The sequence below is a fragment of the Idiotropiscis lumnitzeri genome, chromosome 9 (genome assembly GCF_059441095.1).
Source record: "Idiotropiscis lumnitzeri isolate Australia: NSW breed Sydney's pygmy pipehorse chromosome 9, RoL_Ilum_1.0, whole genome shotgun sequence".
Classification (NCBI taxonomy): domain Eukaryota; kingdom Metazoa; phylum Chordata; class Actinopteri; order Syngnathiformes; family Syngnathidae; genus Idiotropiscis; species Idiotropiscis lumnitzeri.
The window spans coordinates 879,865-896,723 of NC_142399.1; the positions used below are offsets into that span (position 1 = coordinate 879,865).

Genomic DNA, 16,859 nt, shown 5'->3' on the forward strand with positions numbered 1-16,859 from the left:
CATTTTCAGCTAAGCTCATCGACATGTTCATTGTCCAAATTAGGATCTTGAAATGACTCCAGTACATCATCCTTGCAAATGATCACGTTGGACGGCTGTTGAGTGGCCCATGTCGGTCGGGCAGGCGTACGTTATAGATGAGAAAAATCTTAGCAGGTGATCAGGTTGCAGCATGATGATTGCATGGATGACCATTTGGTGCAAGGATAGCGAATGTTCTTTGTACTAGATGGACATGTCGCCAATTCAACAGCATAGCAAGTTCTGGATCAGCTTTTGAATATGATCCACTTTTTTGCCAATAACCTCTCCCATAGAAGAAGAAGTGTGGACTAACGTTCCACATGTGACAATGAACAAGCTCATTAAATCACTGCGAAGATATTGCACATTGTGAGACAAATGGTGGTCACACCAGATAAGGATTGGTTGTGGAAAAAGTCTTGCATCTTGGAGGTTAGTGGAGCGAACCCAGCCAGACAACGATGAAGCGTATTGACGAAGTTCCACAAAAGATTTGTATTCCTTTCGTTGCCAATGTGGACACACCGTAAGAGCTATGGTATAAAACAAACAATAATAAGCATAAATGAGAGCTCTTCACGGCATGCAATCAAAAGCATGAAACTACTTTTGCCGTACGTGAGAAAATAAACAAAACACAAAACTGCAAAAGCTACAAAAAGTCGCTATAGTCCGTGTGACAGCAGTTAATTATGACATGAATCACCTGTACATGAGTAAATCACGGCAACCGAAATAACGATGAAACAAAACAACAATTAAATACCTTGTCCCCATTCCAGCCAGGTGCTTACAGCCTTGGAAAGACTCCGTTAGATTGCGTAAACCAATTTCTTGAACAGCAATGTCAAGAGCGTCAACCTTTTCCTTTTCTTTTTTCTTTCACCTGTTTCCTCAGGAAACGCCCCCTTAAATTGGGTAATGTTGTGATTGTGGATCGACACTTCCTAAACGGACCGGAAAAGCACCAAAATAAAAGCACATCGCATACAAATGACAACTTCAAAATAAAGTATTTGATGAACAGAAAACAAATACACGCCAAAAGTCATAAACATTTGTGAGTTCGTTACAGTTAGCTTTTGCTGAGCAAAAACAAAACGTACTTGCACTATACATTCTATTCAGATTGATTTAGAAATACATTGGTCAATTGAAATACTTGTGAACGTTCACTCATCCACACTCTACATGCATTTTACTTTTCGCTACGTTTGGAAAAAAACAACAACGGGTTCACATTCAGTCATCAGAGCGTTCAGAGTTGCCACAAACCGCTCACTTTTCTTCTGTCTTCCTCTCTTTGGATGTCTTTCCAATTAGATCAGAATTATATGCAGCAGACCCCTGGGAAATTATTTGACTCGTGGCAGCGGAACGTCACCATAACAGATGACCTGCAAGGTGTGAGATGACAGCAAAAAACTTGCCAAAGACCACCTGCCTCAGCCACATCATTTCTAGTACACCACTGTGTGTGTGTGTGTGGGGGGGTGCGTGTGTGTGTGTGTGTGTTGCGCGCGCATGAGTATCTGCACCATATAAAACTTGTTTCATTGTTGCTCTGAGATTTGCTGTGTTTATATTGGCTTGCTGCTGGTCTTTTTTAGTTGTAGAGTTTGTGCAGTGCTACCTTTAGAACACATCAACTCCACAGCCAACAATTTACCATTTAAGAACTCTTGCAGTAGACAATTGTTACATTGTTCCAAAGGACATAGACTCAACAGTGTACGGAATGAAAACATTGCCGTTTGATATTTCCGAATCTATCTCACAGCCCATTGCAACACCGGTGGGGGATTGACAATGTTTTCAACACTTACCTTAATGTCGGGGTACATGAACGTACCTTTCCTGCAGCCCGCATGGAATTCATTTCCACTCTGTGACTTGGTGTGGTTGGTTGGCGATTCGGTCGGTTAATTCTTTGGAGGCGTAACCGACAATCTTTATGTCTAAGGCCAGAGGGTTGAGGCCGGAACCGCACCAAGATATCGGCCGGAGGGCGGGGGACGGACCGGCGAAAAAGGGTCAAGTGCCCAGCTCTGATTGTTTGTGAGATGGCCAAGTGTCCCAATATTTGATCCATTTTGCATACGCAACTTTAAGTTCTAAAGAAGTACATTCAAGTCCATCAACCTGAATGTAAGAACTTGGATCACAGAACACACCAGGATGACTTGCGGTGATCGCAAAGGGAGATTTGACCACAGAACCAGAGCGTAGCTATTACTCTCCTTGATCACACCTTCTTCCGTCCGCAGCTTTCCAATCACAGGTGGCTCCGAGCACCCAATTCCCAGCAAACACACTTGGAGGTCAAGGTAGTGCGAAACTACGGCTGGTGACAAATAGCCTCTGGGGGGGGTTGGCCTGCTGAGACGAGATGAGAAGGCCAGAATGATGAAGAGAGGACAGTCGTGGAATCGCTAAACCCGACAAGGCATGGTCATAACAGTGGAATACATCACTGAAATAAAAAACGGACCATTAAAAAAAAAAAAGATTTTGTCCACATTCACCAATATCCCTTTTTTATTTTATTTTGGAGTTGAGGCGCTCTTGCCTATAATTGCGATTGTGTTGAATATCTTTTCTTTTTTTCAGCTTTTGGCTGACGTTGATCATGAATGCAATGTATGCACACTTGCCAATTCTCTTGTGTAGGCCTTTGTGATTAGCATCTTTGTGCATGTCTTACCTTCAGTTCACCTCAAAAGTTCCAGAGAAGCAGCTTGAACTCACTGAGTGGGAGAGAGATGAGCACCCCAAAGATGTTTAAAACATGAGGGGGATTTGTTGCCTATGTTTCGCTCTCAGCCATAATTAAATTCTTAATTAGGGAGCCCTCTACTACGGATGGAATTCAATTCAGCGCTCGAACCCGTTTGTCCAATGGTGACGAGAGAGAGACGAGATATTATAGAGGAAAGTAGGCAAGCCCCGAGGCAATAGACGAGCACGCGCTTTTCATTTTAATTTGCTCTTTAATGCTGCTCTTGCAAATATCGCTGCACCTTCCACAACCTGGGAAAACTCTCAAGAGAAAATGGCTCTATTTATTGCCTCCATCTAAAATAAACTGGATTTGCTGTTAAGATGGGAAAAAAAAAAACCTTGCTCACATCTCACCGGTCTGTGATCCAGATCATCTCTCCTTAACCTTCAAGGTTAACCATTGCGTGAAGCGGCAGTTCTGCCCAAAGGCGGCCCAATTTACTCCAACTCATCGAAGTGGGAAATGGAGAATCCAATTTTTTAATACGTCCGCTGGAGGCTTTAGTCATGCCTGTCCTCTCCCTGTGCAGATTGCCAACCGGCGCTCCGAAAGGGCCGCGGCCCCCCTTTGATGTGTTCGAGGCAAATTTGGGGACGATAGGTGAGGGTGAAGAGCAGCCGAGGGCAGATTGAACGGACGCGGCCCTCCCTGCGCATCGCCCTTGCCTCCAGCATCTTCATTTCCACCGTCAAATTGTAGATCCTCCGTGTGTGTGTGCACGTAGGGGGGCGTTGTTTATGCACAAGTTTGATGACGCATGTAAGAATGCGAAATGCAAAGTTAAAGTGAGTTATTTATTTCTCATTTCTCATAGTTAAAAGGGACACACATCAGTCCCAAACATTGTTTTTTTTTTGTCCGTACTACTCCATCATTTCCGTGCAGAAAATGTTGCTGCTGGTTGGCAACCGCGGGTAGTGAAAGTTCCCCCAACCAGCAGAATTTCAATTTTAATAAGAATCTCGATTCTGATTCGTAACAAAGATGACTTTACAAAAGAGGCACTTCTTCAAACTGGTCCCACCAAAATATTTTGGTGGCATTACGTTTTAGGATTGAGCCGCAATTAAGCCCAACTCCTCACAGACTTTGTCTGAAAACTTTAGGACATTTAGTTGATCTGTTCTCGAAATCTATTTCCAGTGATGTGATTTTGAGACTGTGGGTGAAATGCCAGGTGATCCAACTGACAAATGTCGACATGTTCTGACCTTGGCGGGGCGTTGCGGCGCTCTGCTGAAGTGGAAGAAAGCGCCGGGCATCCTGGGAGAGCGAGAGCAGAGGCCTCATGGCCAGTGGATGAGCGCTGATTTGTGTCGTCAGATCAGCTCGGCGGAGGCGCGGCATTAGAGGCTTGTAATCCGCAAACCTCGGGCTACGACCATGTGCCAGAAAGATCTTCAGGAGAGTTGACATTCTGACGAGGAACGAGAGAAAGATCTGTTATCACGCATGGCCGTTTAATTTGTCATATGCTGCGACACACGAAGCATCTCGGCAAAGCCCAAATGACTCGGTGTTTATCTTTAGCTCCGTCATAAAAACATCCCTCGGCGTGGGGGCACACTTGTGTGCTGACATTAAAAGGCTTGCCTTTGTTTCATCAGCAACTTGAACGGCTTTGTTTTTGAGATCACATGATCATCATAGCGGGTCGTTCCGCATGACAGCCTCGTCGGCAAATCAATGCATCAGAAGCTGCGATTGGATGACGGAAGCCTCGTTGAAGTCTCTAATTTCCTGATGTGAAGTTTTTTTTTGCTCTCACTGATCACCGCCTTCGCTTTCTCCAGTCGACAGCCTTCTCCTCCCTCTCATTGCGAAAATTGACGTGTCAGCATTTCTGCAGCGTTTCTGTAAAACACCATTTGCAGAGTACGTATTAGTCTTTTTGTCAAAAGGGCAGAATCATGCTAAAAAAAAACAACGTTTTTTATGAAACGCAATTGAAGAAAACCACTGCAAGATGCGCTTTGGTTTTAAAATGAGCACAATTGGAGAGGATCCAGAAATGAGGACTTTTCGTAATCATGCCTTTGATCTGGGCCATTGAGCAACAAAGACAAAGTGTACGAGATCTCCTCGAGTGCCAACGAATTGCACTTGAATGCGTCATTATGCGCTGATGATAGTTTCCTTTTACATGTGCGCCTTTAGCCAGACAAATCCTCATGAAATCCTTTTGAATCGCGTTCCTTCATTGGCGTTATGTCCACTTCGTAGCATGTTGCGAGCATGTGAGCAACAGATGATGGACGTCATCGTGCATACGGCGAGATTCATGCATGAGCGACAAGCATCTTCTCATGACACAGAGCACACACATTTTTATTTTCATTCTAAGTATGAGTCCACCCTCGGGTGGCTTCCATGCACCAAAATGACGACTTTGCTCCAAGATCTTTAAAGGGACACTCCTTTCAAAATGACATCCGTAGGAAAATGTTCCCCCCTAAAAGTCTCTGTAGTGATTGAAGTTTTATTTTTGTGATGAGATTCACGACAAATTGGCACGCCCCCTTTTGGAGCTGAGCTTGTTATTTATTTTATTTTTTATTTTTTTCACTTTCAGTGTCTTGGTCACAGCAGGGAGGCAAGCGAGATAATATTGTCAGTTTCTCACTCCATTCTGGGGAGTGTTGCATTATCAGGCCGCCGCGCTGCTCAAGGACACCGCAGATCCGTTTCATCTTACGGGATGAGTGGAATGATGCACGTTAACGAGTGTCCCTCAATGACATTTGGAGGAGCGCTACTTGCATATCAAACACTGCGAAAAATCATTCTCATTGGGACTAGGTTTCATGTCCATGTCATCCTCCATGGTCCTGAGTCTGTTTGTTGTTGTTGCCGTTTCATTCGAATTTGGCGAACGTGTCTCTTTTCCGTACTAGAGCCGATTATAGACGCTTGCCTTTGAATGACTCGCAGCGAGTGTTGGCAAATGTTCGACAGCACAAGTGTCCAACTCGAGACCGAGGGTCCAGATGGAGCCTGTGACGTCCTTTTAAGTGGCCCGCGCCACTTCATGTTGCACTTTTAAAACTAAGATACGAGATATTGTCAAGTGTTGTTTTTTATTCATCTCTCCTTGAAAAGATATTTCACCTCAGAAGAAAAAGAGAGAAGATATTTGCAGAAGAGTGGTCGACGTACTCCAAAACACTTGAGCCTTGGAAGACTTTTGTCGTGTGAGTGTTCCTAATTTTAGGTCAAGGCGTATGCAAATGTGTTATTTCATCAAGCTAACGGCTCATGTTCAGACCGGCACTATATTAATCTACTCTACGTTTATTTCGTCTTACATTATTGATAAAAAAGACTTTACGATTGTTGTCTGTTAGGACAAGAGAACTTTGTAAAAGCAAGAAAAGTACGACTTGTCGACGGAGTTTTCTTCGTTCGTCGGCTAGCTGTCTAGCTGCACCTGGGCACGTGTCGCGACTCGCGAGGATTGCGCAATTTGGCCCACGACAAAAATGAGTTTGACCCTCCTCTTCGACATCGCCGTGACAAAAATGACAAATGACGATGTAAGGATGAGCGAAAGAGAAAAAAAAAAAAAACCTCAATCTTTCTAAAGCAGAATGCAAAAATGAAAACATCCCAATAGCCACCACACACCTTCATAAATAATTGAAGATTTCATCTGCGATATCTTCAAAGGTCAAACACACAACAAAGAACGAGGAATCCCGCTTTCTCTGGTCATCATTCCATATTGGCTTCATACGTTTTCGCCTCACCTCGCTCTCGAAGTAGCCGAGATAAAAAGAGGTGAGGAGGTCAGCAAACAACATGAATGATTCATCCTTTTGTCTGGATGTGGGCTGGAGGAGAAGCCGGCAATTGTACTCGATGACATCCCGGCGAGGACAGTCCCCACTTAGCCCCGTCGCAGCTTGACTGGCTTTTCTGCATAAATGTCGACTTCATGCATTAAATGCATGCCGTCCTGATGGATTTCCTCTGTTGATGTATTATCAATGAGCTCATCCCTCCGCATCGCTGCCCCGGCCGGCACAGGCAGAAAGGCCTCCGTTTTCCTCCTCGCTGCCTCTCGGAGTGTAAAACTAATGGAAATTTAAAGGCACACCTCAAGTTACTTTATAAAGTGGTGATAGCGAACCGGATTTTGGCAAGACAGGCTGCTTATTTGTGTGTGTGTTCAATAAAGTTGAAATCCAAACGTGTATTGGACTTGGTGAATGTCATTTCGTTGGCGTGGACGGGCATAAATAACGATGAGTCGACAAGCGGTGAAATTGCATGTTGACTAATCCTTGTTGAAGAAAAAGCCCAGCCCAGACTGGGCTCATCCTGCTTCCTTTCCAAAGTCGGCCGAATGAGGCCAGAAAATGGATGGATGGAGCTTGTCCAAGTTTAATATGAATTGCTTTAGTTGGCATCTGCTTTTAATTCAAATCATTTAAGTATGATCAAAAAAAAAAAATGGGGGCATCCTTGAAAGAGAAGAACGCATTTTTTGGAGTATTTTCTGCTGATTTCCAAACAAGGATAAAGTTTGGACTGAATTTATATTCACTCCTCATCGTGTCAATGCTGACTCATCTGAACTCGAGCGCCAGTTCCTTTTTTCGGATGTTCACTTTCTGATGTATGAACTTTGCATGGTGCCGCTCAGTCAAATTCCGCGCATTGCCGGTGCCGCGGTTTCCCGCCACTTTGTGTCGACTGAAGGCAGCTCCAAGCTCTTGATATCTGTGTCGCCCTCGCACTTCATCCGTGACACACTTATTGCCTTTGTGCTGCCTCCTCATCAAGCCGCAGCTGCGGAATGCCGGCAGACAGAAATGAGAGCCCGATTGTTTTTACCTGACAAACAGAAGACTTTGATGTGATGTCGTTTGCGACTTCACTTTAAAGCCGAAAGTTGATGTTTCCTTGCGCGGATGCAATGAGTAAATGTCAGCAAACGCCGATGCTGCCGGACGACCACCGATGCAGTCCGAATAGTTTAGGTGAAATAGCAAATTACAAATCAAAGTCAGAATCATTCTTTCGTTTTTCTTTTTTTTCTTATTTTGTTCATATTTTTAACTCCTTGGTTGGCCTTTTTTTTTTGTGTTTGTTGTTTTTTGGACTCTGTGTAATCGGCCTTTCGACTACAGTTAGCTGGCTGTCGCTATTGGAAAAAAAAACTAAATCTTTGGACGGGTGGATTTTTAGCGCGGGATTTTCTCTAGCTCACTAAATTTGTGTCGTTAATCATCACTGATGTCGTCACGTTTTGTGAGCGTTTCGGCTTTAAGTGTGTTTGTTTTTGCCAAGTGGCGACATCGGCTGGACAAACCCAAAACGGCCAGCATTAACATTATAAATTCATGAACTCGGCTGTCGTGGGACTAATGAAGAAAGGCGGTTCAAGAACGGTCAGTTTATTCGCGCACAGCAACTCACACAGCTAAATGCACACGAGTCATAAATAATTGGAGGAACTCTTGGACCTGCATGTGTCGTTTGGAAACTTCCACCGATGCGTATATGCGACTCCTCTGAGGCCGCACGAGTGCAGATTTGAGAACATTCGACCATTGAGGCTTTCTATATTGCACTTTACATTTTTATGCACAAATGATAAGAAATGGTGTGAGCGGGAAAATCAAAAGCAAAATTTCACGCCAAACCAAGCAGAAATTTTCCATTATGCGAATTGATCTGCATTTATATAACTGTGCCGAAGTCAACTAACATCAGCGCAGGAAAAAAAAAAACAGAAAAAGATATCGCACCACAATGGCTAAACTGCAATTTGTACTTTGCATTGTGCATCAAGGTAACGATTTCGTCTTTTTCAGTTACGGCTCTTTAAGTCATATCGACATAAAAGCCATTTGAGAGTCATCGCAAGAGGTATGATTCAATGGACTGGGAAGAGCCGGCAAAACAAATCACATTACACCTCAATTAACACGGAGCAGGCCTCTCGAGTCCCGCCGGAAGTCTCAGCAATAAAGGTCTCGGTCTTGCGCATTAACGCAACGCACGCCTGGCCGCCATCTTTACATTTATGTTCTGCGCGATGAGTGGAAGAGATCGCTCACGCAATAAGCACTCACTCAATTCCGAATACTCGGAGAGCCCTTCCAATATCTCCCAAAACACGAACATTCCAACCTCTCAAATGCACACGAGCATGCCGCAGAACCCAGGCTGGGAATGGCTCATCTCAACGTCTGTCAGACAATCTGAGTGTTTGTTCACTGACTGCAGCTTTTAGGTACGTCGTTTGAACAATTACGAGGGTTCGTGATTTGTTTTTTTTGCGCCAGGGAATGCTCATTACTCTTTGCTTTTTTGTTTGTGTGTGTGTGGCTTTAAGTTCACTTCACACGCTTGGCTGCCAGGATGGCCGAGTGGTCTAAGGCGCCGCGTTCAGGACCCAGTCTCCCCAGGAGGCCTGGGTTCGAATCTCGAATTTCCCCATTGTGGGACTAATAAAGGGCAAATTATTTGGCTGCCAGGATGGCCGAGTGGTCTAAGGCGCCGCGTTCAGGACCCAGTCTCCCCAGGAGGCCTGGGTTCGAATCTCGAATTTCCCCATTGTGGGACTAATAAAGGCATTATTATTATTATTATTATTATGTCAGTCTCCACGTGAATTCTTTTAAGTGCCTACGACATTCATACAAATGAGTTTAAGGCTCCGTGAGAAAGATTTATTTAATGATACAAATTGTTGATGCCCTCTTGATAAAGTTGATACATTCTTAAACCATATTCCAGTGGTGTGTTTGCGTTCAGCGAGAGTGTAAAAATAGGACGTGTGAGCGCTAACGGACGTCACCACACATTTGCCACTCAGCCGGTTAGTGCTGCCCTCGCTCCAAATATGCTAATTAGCTTGATTGGAAACGGTCATTTGTCATCGGTGTGAATGTGAATGACGGCGAGGCAAAGTATCAACTCTGATTGCAATCGCCAAGCGACAAATGTAGGTCACAACTCATCGTTGTATTCAAAGAAAAATCGATTGACAACTAAAAAGAAAATGGAGGCTTTGTGAAAAGATTTCGTTTTTGGCTCATCTGTCGGATTGTCTACGAAGCATCGAGAACATTTCCAGACTTCTTTATGACAGATAAAAAAATCGATGGGGTATAGCGTCTTGGCTGGCGGGTTTTGTGCGTTCTATCGCTCCTCATTTCGCTAGCTTGCGTGTTTAATTTGAACATTATGCCGCCGAGACAATTGGCATCTTGACAAGCGTCAACTGATGTTTTTTTTTTTTCCAGCTCGCCATGACCCGGTCCAAAGTGGCCCGCGGACCGTTAGTTGGGGACCACTGACGTATTATCCAAACCATACAATGAAATCAACACACGGAAAACTATTTTGTGTTAAAATGTCAACTTGAATACGGCTTCTCGAGTGTCTAAACATTCTCATCTCGGCATGCTTCATCTTGCATTTGTCTCGGAGCGCATGAAATAAAGATGATGATGAGTGACATCGCGCCCTAATTAGCGACTCACCCATGTGTCCATCCCCCTGGACATTTGCGACTGAAGGAGGATTCACACATCGGTCAGCCACCTTTTGGTAACCCGATGCCGAACGCGCCTCCGCTTGCACGCCGCCCACCCCGACGTTCACATTCGGTCTGACGCCGGTCGCCACCTTGGTCGCGGCCGGCCACAATCGCAAACATGTCTCGCTTCCGTTAAATCTTGCATCGTCACCATCACAGAAAGCGAGGCCGCCTTTCCGGAACGCACTAAGGTGAAACTAATCAATGTTGTGATTGTTTGCGTTTGTTTAATGTTCAAAATATTGACGATCAGCACCCCGTTTGCAGCTTTGGTTGATAGCATGAGCAGCTCCACAGCACGATTACGTTCCCTAAAGTCAGCACAAAAACGCTACATTAAACATTGAAATGCTTTTAGCGCTCCAGCTTGAAAAATAACACTCAATAGTGAGATTTTTTTTTTCTTTTCTCCACTGTAGATGCCAACGCACCCGCTAAGCGTCCTAATGTGATCGATCAACGAGAGCTGAATGTGATGATCTTTTAATGGCGTGTCTGGGAAGACATTCGGGAAGACGTAAACACATTTGGTAACCCGACTGCAGCTTTATATCAAAAGAACAGGCCGGACGTTTAAGAAATTGCGCCTTCAATGTCTTCTATTGATCCTCACTCAATTCCTCGGGTGAACGTGAAACATTAACTTCCATTCTTCTTCCCGTATCGACTCTTTTCCAGAACACTTCCAAAGTTAGAGAGTCAAGTGTGCTGTAGGCACAGACGCAGAATCTCGGAAGAAGAATTTCATTTCATGCCTCACGTTCAGTGAAAAATACATCAGACAATCTGCGCTTTGAAGGGAAATACTGCGCTTTGGTGATCGGTCATGACTGGAGCCTCACCGAGCTCATTTCTCGATTTCAGACTAATGACTCAGAAGGGCCGAAACTCAGCGTTTTAACCAGCAACTCCGTTTCCTGTCAGTCTCAGGAAATGAAAAGACACAATTGCCAGGCTGTCACCATCCCACAAACCAGGATAAAACCTGCCGCTCATCGTCAACGACTCGGAGCCTCGACGTGACAAAATAAAACGGCTGCAGAAGTAGGAAGAAAAACAAATATTGAATGTGACTTGCGAGTACAGCAAGTGCGATATTACCGTTTGAGAATGAGCTCTGCATGGTAAATGAGCATTGCCTTAGTTTGGCATCATGTGGATTGATACTCTCATAATAACCGTGCTCCACAAAAAAAAAAAAAAAGCCCCTCCAGCTATCTGTCTTTTTTTTTTTTGTATTTTAATTTCACTTGCTGATGGCGTGGCCTACAAGCTCAAAGCATTATCAGTTACGCTTCTTTGTATGCTTTTGGTGTTGAATGGCTGACTAGAATGACTTTGGCTATACATACTTTGTCAGTGATTGAAATGTTCTGCAAATTGTGCCAAACGTCTCTTCTTTTGGTGTGACAAAACTGAATTGCAGCGTGGCAAATTATTCTACACAGTGTGATGATCCCATTTTCATTTCAAATGTGGAAAATGGATGCATGTTTTTTTTTTCCACTCAGTATTTCAAACTGAAGTGAAAAATGACTGGAAGCATACGCGCAAACTTCACATCTTGTATAATTCAATATAATTCAAGACCTTCTCTGCTGGCCTAACATCCTCAAGAAATCATGATCATGTTCTTCACATTGGCATTTTATATCCTCGTGTTGAATTTGTAGGTGAGAGTTTTTATCCAATCGGAATTCAGCGAGCTCATGTTGCCAGGCAGATTTCATAATAACAGAAGCTCGCACTATTCGTCCGAGGCCTTCAGACATAACGGCGCGGGCGTCTCTTCGGTCTCAAGAGGGCTTTTACAGTCGATAGACAGTCGCGACAGCCAATCCGATCACGAGTTGATGACCGTGACGCCTTCTCTCTGGCCTTGATGAACGCGTCTTGTGATTGGACACTCACTCGTGAGGGGGCGGCGCTACACGGAATCAACACACCAGAAAGTCGTGACTGCCGACCGTTCGAAAATCAAAGCTATATTCTTGATTTTTTAAACCACAACGGCCGAGGGAGGGAATTTAATTGCAGATATACTTGCGAGGCCGTTTTCAAGACGGATCTTTGAAGAGATGCAAGATTGTGCAACACTCACTCAGTCGTGCGAAAGCGTCTTTCTGGATGTTATTTCTCCAGCTGTCATCAATGATGACAATATAAGAGATGTTTATTCAAGTCAAACTTCACTGAAGGCCTGCGTGTGAAATGCACGGTCCGCCACTGGTATCATTGTAAATCATACCTTAAATTGAAAGGACACACTTTTGTCTTTCGAGACTACGGAGCGTCTTTCAATTCCTCGCGGGGAGATTTAGTGACAATGCAAATGCCAGCGTAAACCGGCCTCTCTCTTTATGTGCTCTCTGATGGACCGGGAACTCGTCCAGTGCGTCGTTCGCCTTTTGCCCAAAATCAGCTGGGATAGGCGCTCGCTCCCCGCAACTGTGGACAGGATCCGTATCGTATAGAAAATGAAAGGATGGAAAATACGGTCGAATTAATAAAAGTCACACCGAGGTGTCACAAACATGCAGCATCTCTTTTCCCGACAGCTCAGGCCCTATAAAGACACCGCTTTGCGGGAAAATGGCAGCATCTGCCGCCGTGATTCCCATCATCCTCGTAACCAAGAGACAATATTTTTTTCCACCCGATCCCAAACACGGCAGCCCGCCATCCATCCTCCGCGACACACTTGCCTGCTGTGACAGTGACTCGAGATTGGACCGCTGAGGGGAGGAGAGACCATCCATTAAAATCAGCCCGTGTTGGTCCATACATCAAGCGCCCCGCAGGAGTTCACCTCCAGGAGGCACTGTCGCGCACGCGAATGTCCACACACGGTCTGTATGGCTGACTTACGACATGCTGGAGAGGAGATTTAACGTGCAGTCTCACTGGAGCTGCTCGGAACTCTGGATAGGAGGAGATGGCCAACGGTAATTACAGGGGGGGGAGGGGGGAGCCCACTGGGAGTCTGGAGCCTTGCAGAAAGTTGCTGTCGTAAAGACCTTCACGCACCAATGCGACGTCGTTGGCGCGTCTGGGGGCGTGTTCGTCCGATTCAACATGAAGAAATCGGGTCGGGCTGTCGGGACAAAATGATTACTATGATTGGCTTTCAGCGAGCGAATCGGTGCACTGGACGAGTACGGGAAGTGACGAAAGGTGAAAATTGAACTGAACGTTGAGGAAGACTGACGAGGAGAATAAATCCGCAATTTATATAATTCATGCTTTATAAAGAAGATTCCGAGAAGAACATATCGTAAAAGCAGAAATAACAAAATATAGCCTTTAAAAGTGAATCGTTTTAAAAAAAAAACAATTGCAGTCTACACCAACGCTAAATTTCTAAATCTTCTTCTTTTTTTTTTTTTAATTCTCCACCAGCAGTTTGTTGCATGCAACAACTCAACTGTTTCTTCCAGACACTCCCTCACCTTTCAATTTCTTCCACTCTCTCTAAAAATATCTGCCGCAGAATCTCCCCCCTTCTTCCTTCCGACGTGAACGGGGGAGAATCTTCCGGGTGTGAACGCTCAAAATTGAGACGACTACAAAGCTGTTTGCAGTCACGCAGGACATCATCGCCATCCAAATGCCGATTTACAAATGGAGCACCCGGAAGGTTCGAAAAAAAATGCAATGTTTGCGCCTTCGCCCTGAATGTTTATACCCCGTTTAGCTGTGCAAAAACAAAAACAAAAAGTCAGTTAATGCACCAACATTTTAGAATTTCATCAAGTCTCAAGCTGGTCTTGCATTTGGCCCAAATCATTTTCAAGTTTCCCACTTGCAGCTCACACCACAAGCAGCGCAGTCAGAACACAAGAAATGAAATGGCATTGCTGCCGCTTGCCCATCCGAACACAAGCGAGCTCGTCTTACTTCTCATGCGTTCGGGATTATGCCATCAGCATGTCTGCAAAGGGGATTTCATGTAAATGGGAGATGTGCACCCATACAAAATGGAATATTCCTCTTTTTGATGTTTGCTGTATGACGTGCGTATTAAAATGAGGTCAGTCGGGCCTGACGAAGAAATGACATGATTTAATGGCACCCCGGGGGAAGTTTAAATATAGCTCGGCATTACGACTGGTCTCCAACAGCACAGCTTGACACCTCTAAACATCTCCATCCAACATAAGTCACGCAGCGTGCAAATAGCACAAGCTTAGGCGTGTGCACGCAATCGCTTCGAGTCAAATCCAAAGAAAATTTGCCAAAAGGGAGGCGATGTTTCATCCTGCCGCTAGGTGGGCAAATTCCCTCACCGACAGAATGCGCACACTAAAAATGACAAAGGCAATGAAATGTATCATCTATTAATTATCTTTTAAATGTATGACTATAAACGGTTACAAGAGCTTTAAACAAGGATTAGCCAATGACATTACGATTAAAATGGTATTTCAGCGAGATGCCCCACCGAGCACTGCGTGCACCCCCCCCCCAAAATGGTTTCACCATTCATTTGTATTCAAGGTAGAAAATGTCTTTCATGGCGGCTTTTAATTAATTTCCCCATCTCATCTTTAAAAAAAAAGGGCATGTGCATTTAATAATCTTATGGTAAATACAGGGAAGGGAAAGCGCGGCTTTGGAAATGAAAAGATCAATCCTGTAAGGAAATTAAAACATCAATCAATAACAAGCAGGATAGATTTCAGGCGGGGATATTAAGTCCAATCTTCGATTGCACTGAGAAACACGAAAGTCAAATGTTTTATGAAAAATACTTTCCATGGGGGGATTCTTTGTTGAAAGCCTTTAGCTTCATTCACAATATACTCAAAGACCTGTGTTGAGGGTACACAGTCACTAACTTACTAAAAATATACATTCACACACGTACAAATTAAAAAAGAAATGAATAATGAAGACCAAATACATTTGTTGAGAAAGAAGATACTTTTCAGAACCGTAGCTAGCCGATGAGGATGAAAAAGGCGGAATTTGACAACAGCACCAAATTGCCGGTCCAATTTGAACTCACCGTCCAGTTTGAGACTGTCGCCTTAACATAAGGAGCCAAGGGGCCCAAGTCGGCAGGATGAGAAGTACAAGGCCACTGGGACCAAACACCATCACAAATGCCAGCAATTCAGCGCCATCCAGGTCTGGATTTCCTCCAGACAAGTCAAAAGCGGCCTCAACAAGAAAACGTCTTTTTTACTCTGCGGGACATAAACCGCCATCAAGATTCTTCATTCTAACCATTTCCTCTCCGTCTATCCTTTCGCTACGGACAAGACAAAGTCCGTGTCCCGTGCGGCCAAATGAGGACTAAATGCCTTCCAATCGTGTAGAACAACAAACCAAACATCTGCAAGACAGCAAGTGGAAGGTCGGAGGATGTGAAGAATCAGATACCTTAAACGCAGACGGCGGTGGCCTCTCCTCATTTCATTTATTCTCTCTCAAACGGCCGGATTCCACCCCAGCGGGAAGGTCTCTTCTTTTCTCTTTCATTGAAAATTCCCCTGATCTTCCAGCGGTCCGAGACTGTCTTCATTCATGTGTCAGGCAGGGCCCCACCTCCCACGAGCACCCTCGCTAACAAGCCAGCGACAGCCGTGATCTGGGAATGACGGCTGATTTCGTGTCGTGACTCATCACAGCCGCAACAATGGCCGGTGCAAAAGAATATTTCCAAAGAGGTGGACAATGCGGCAAATGAGGCAAATTTGCGAAGGATAGATATTAGGCAGACGGTAAAAAGTCCTGTGCTGCAAGTTGGAGCTGTCAAACGTGCGCTAGAAGTATTCAAGGAAGGATAATGGACGAGTGGAGACGACAGCGGCTTGTTTACTTTCCAACTTAGCTCGAAGTGGACGAGCGTGACGTCATTCAAGTTGCGATCTCGACCGCTTTGATCCACGGGTGAAACTTTTGTCTATAATCGCTTCAAAGAAAAAAAGCGTACGAAGGAACATTGCATTGTTGTGATATGTTGTAATATTTGTATTATTACATGTTTGTTACAGTGGAAGCTGTTGTGAAAGCGCAACCAAAATGCAAATTTGTTGTCTTGCATTTGTTTGAGAGCTAGACTATCACACTTACAGGACACGCATACTTTGTCCTAACATTCTCTCTTTCCATGTCATGAAGCAAGCTTGACGGACTGTGCAAGTGCATAAAAATTCACGTCTATAAGTAAAAAAAGAACGATTGTAGTAATGTACTTCTAATGTACTGTCAGACGACACAAGAATCCCATTTGGTGTTTGAACGGGCAGCCAACAAGAACAAGTTATCAAGACAACTTTGGATTTGACCTAACAATAAAAAGTGTGTGCGCGCGTGTGCATTTTATGCAGGTGTGTGCACGCAACTTGTGTGTGTTTATGCGCGCCGGTGCATGTGTGACATTTCAATAATTCATCAACAAAAGAGGAGTGTCAATGATTACAAATGAGTAAATTACGATTTATGTGCCCGCCAAATCAATGTCAGCGAGCTGGAATGAATCAACTCTGGTGAACT

The 16,859-nt window shown here is 44.4% G+C and overlaps 1 long non-coding RNA gene across 2 annotated transcripts in view; it reads right to left on the reverse strand.

The window, feature by feature from the left end:
• Positions 1 to 16,859, reverse strand: part of LOC148329744 (uncharacterized) — an 18,687-nt gene continuing 1,828 nt past the window's right edge. Inside the window, exons 3-6 of one of the 2 annotated variants that reach the window (XR_015845067.1) lie at positions 4,575 to 4,660; positions 1,307 to 4,223; positions 791 to 971; positions 1 to 557 (exon numbers count right to left, since the gene is read on the reverse strand). This is a non-coding gene — a long non-coding RNA (uncharacterized LOC148329744). The remainder of the gene's footprint in view (positions 558 to 790; positions 972 to 1,306; positions 4,224 to 4,574; positions 4,661 to 16,859) is intronic. The other variant, XR_015845068.1, reaches the window with a different exon arrangement.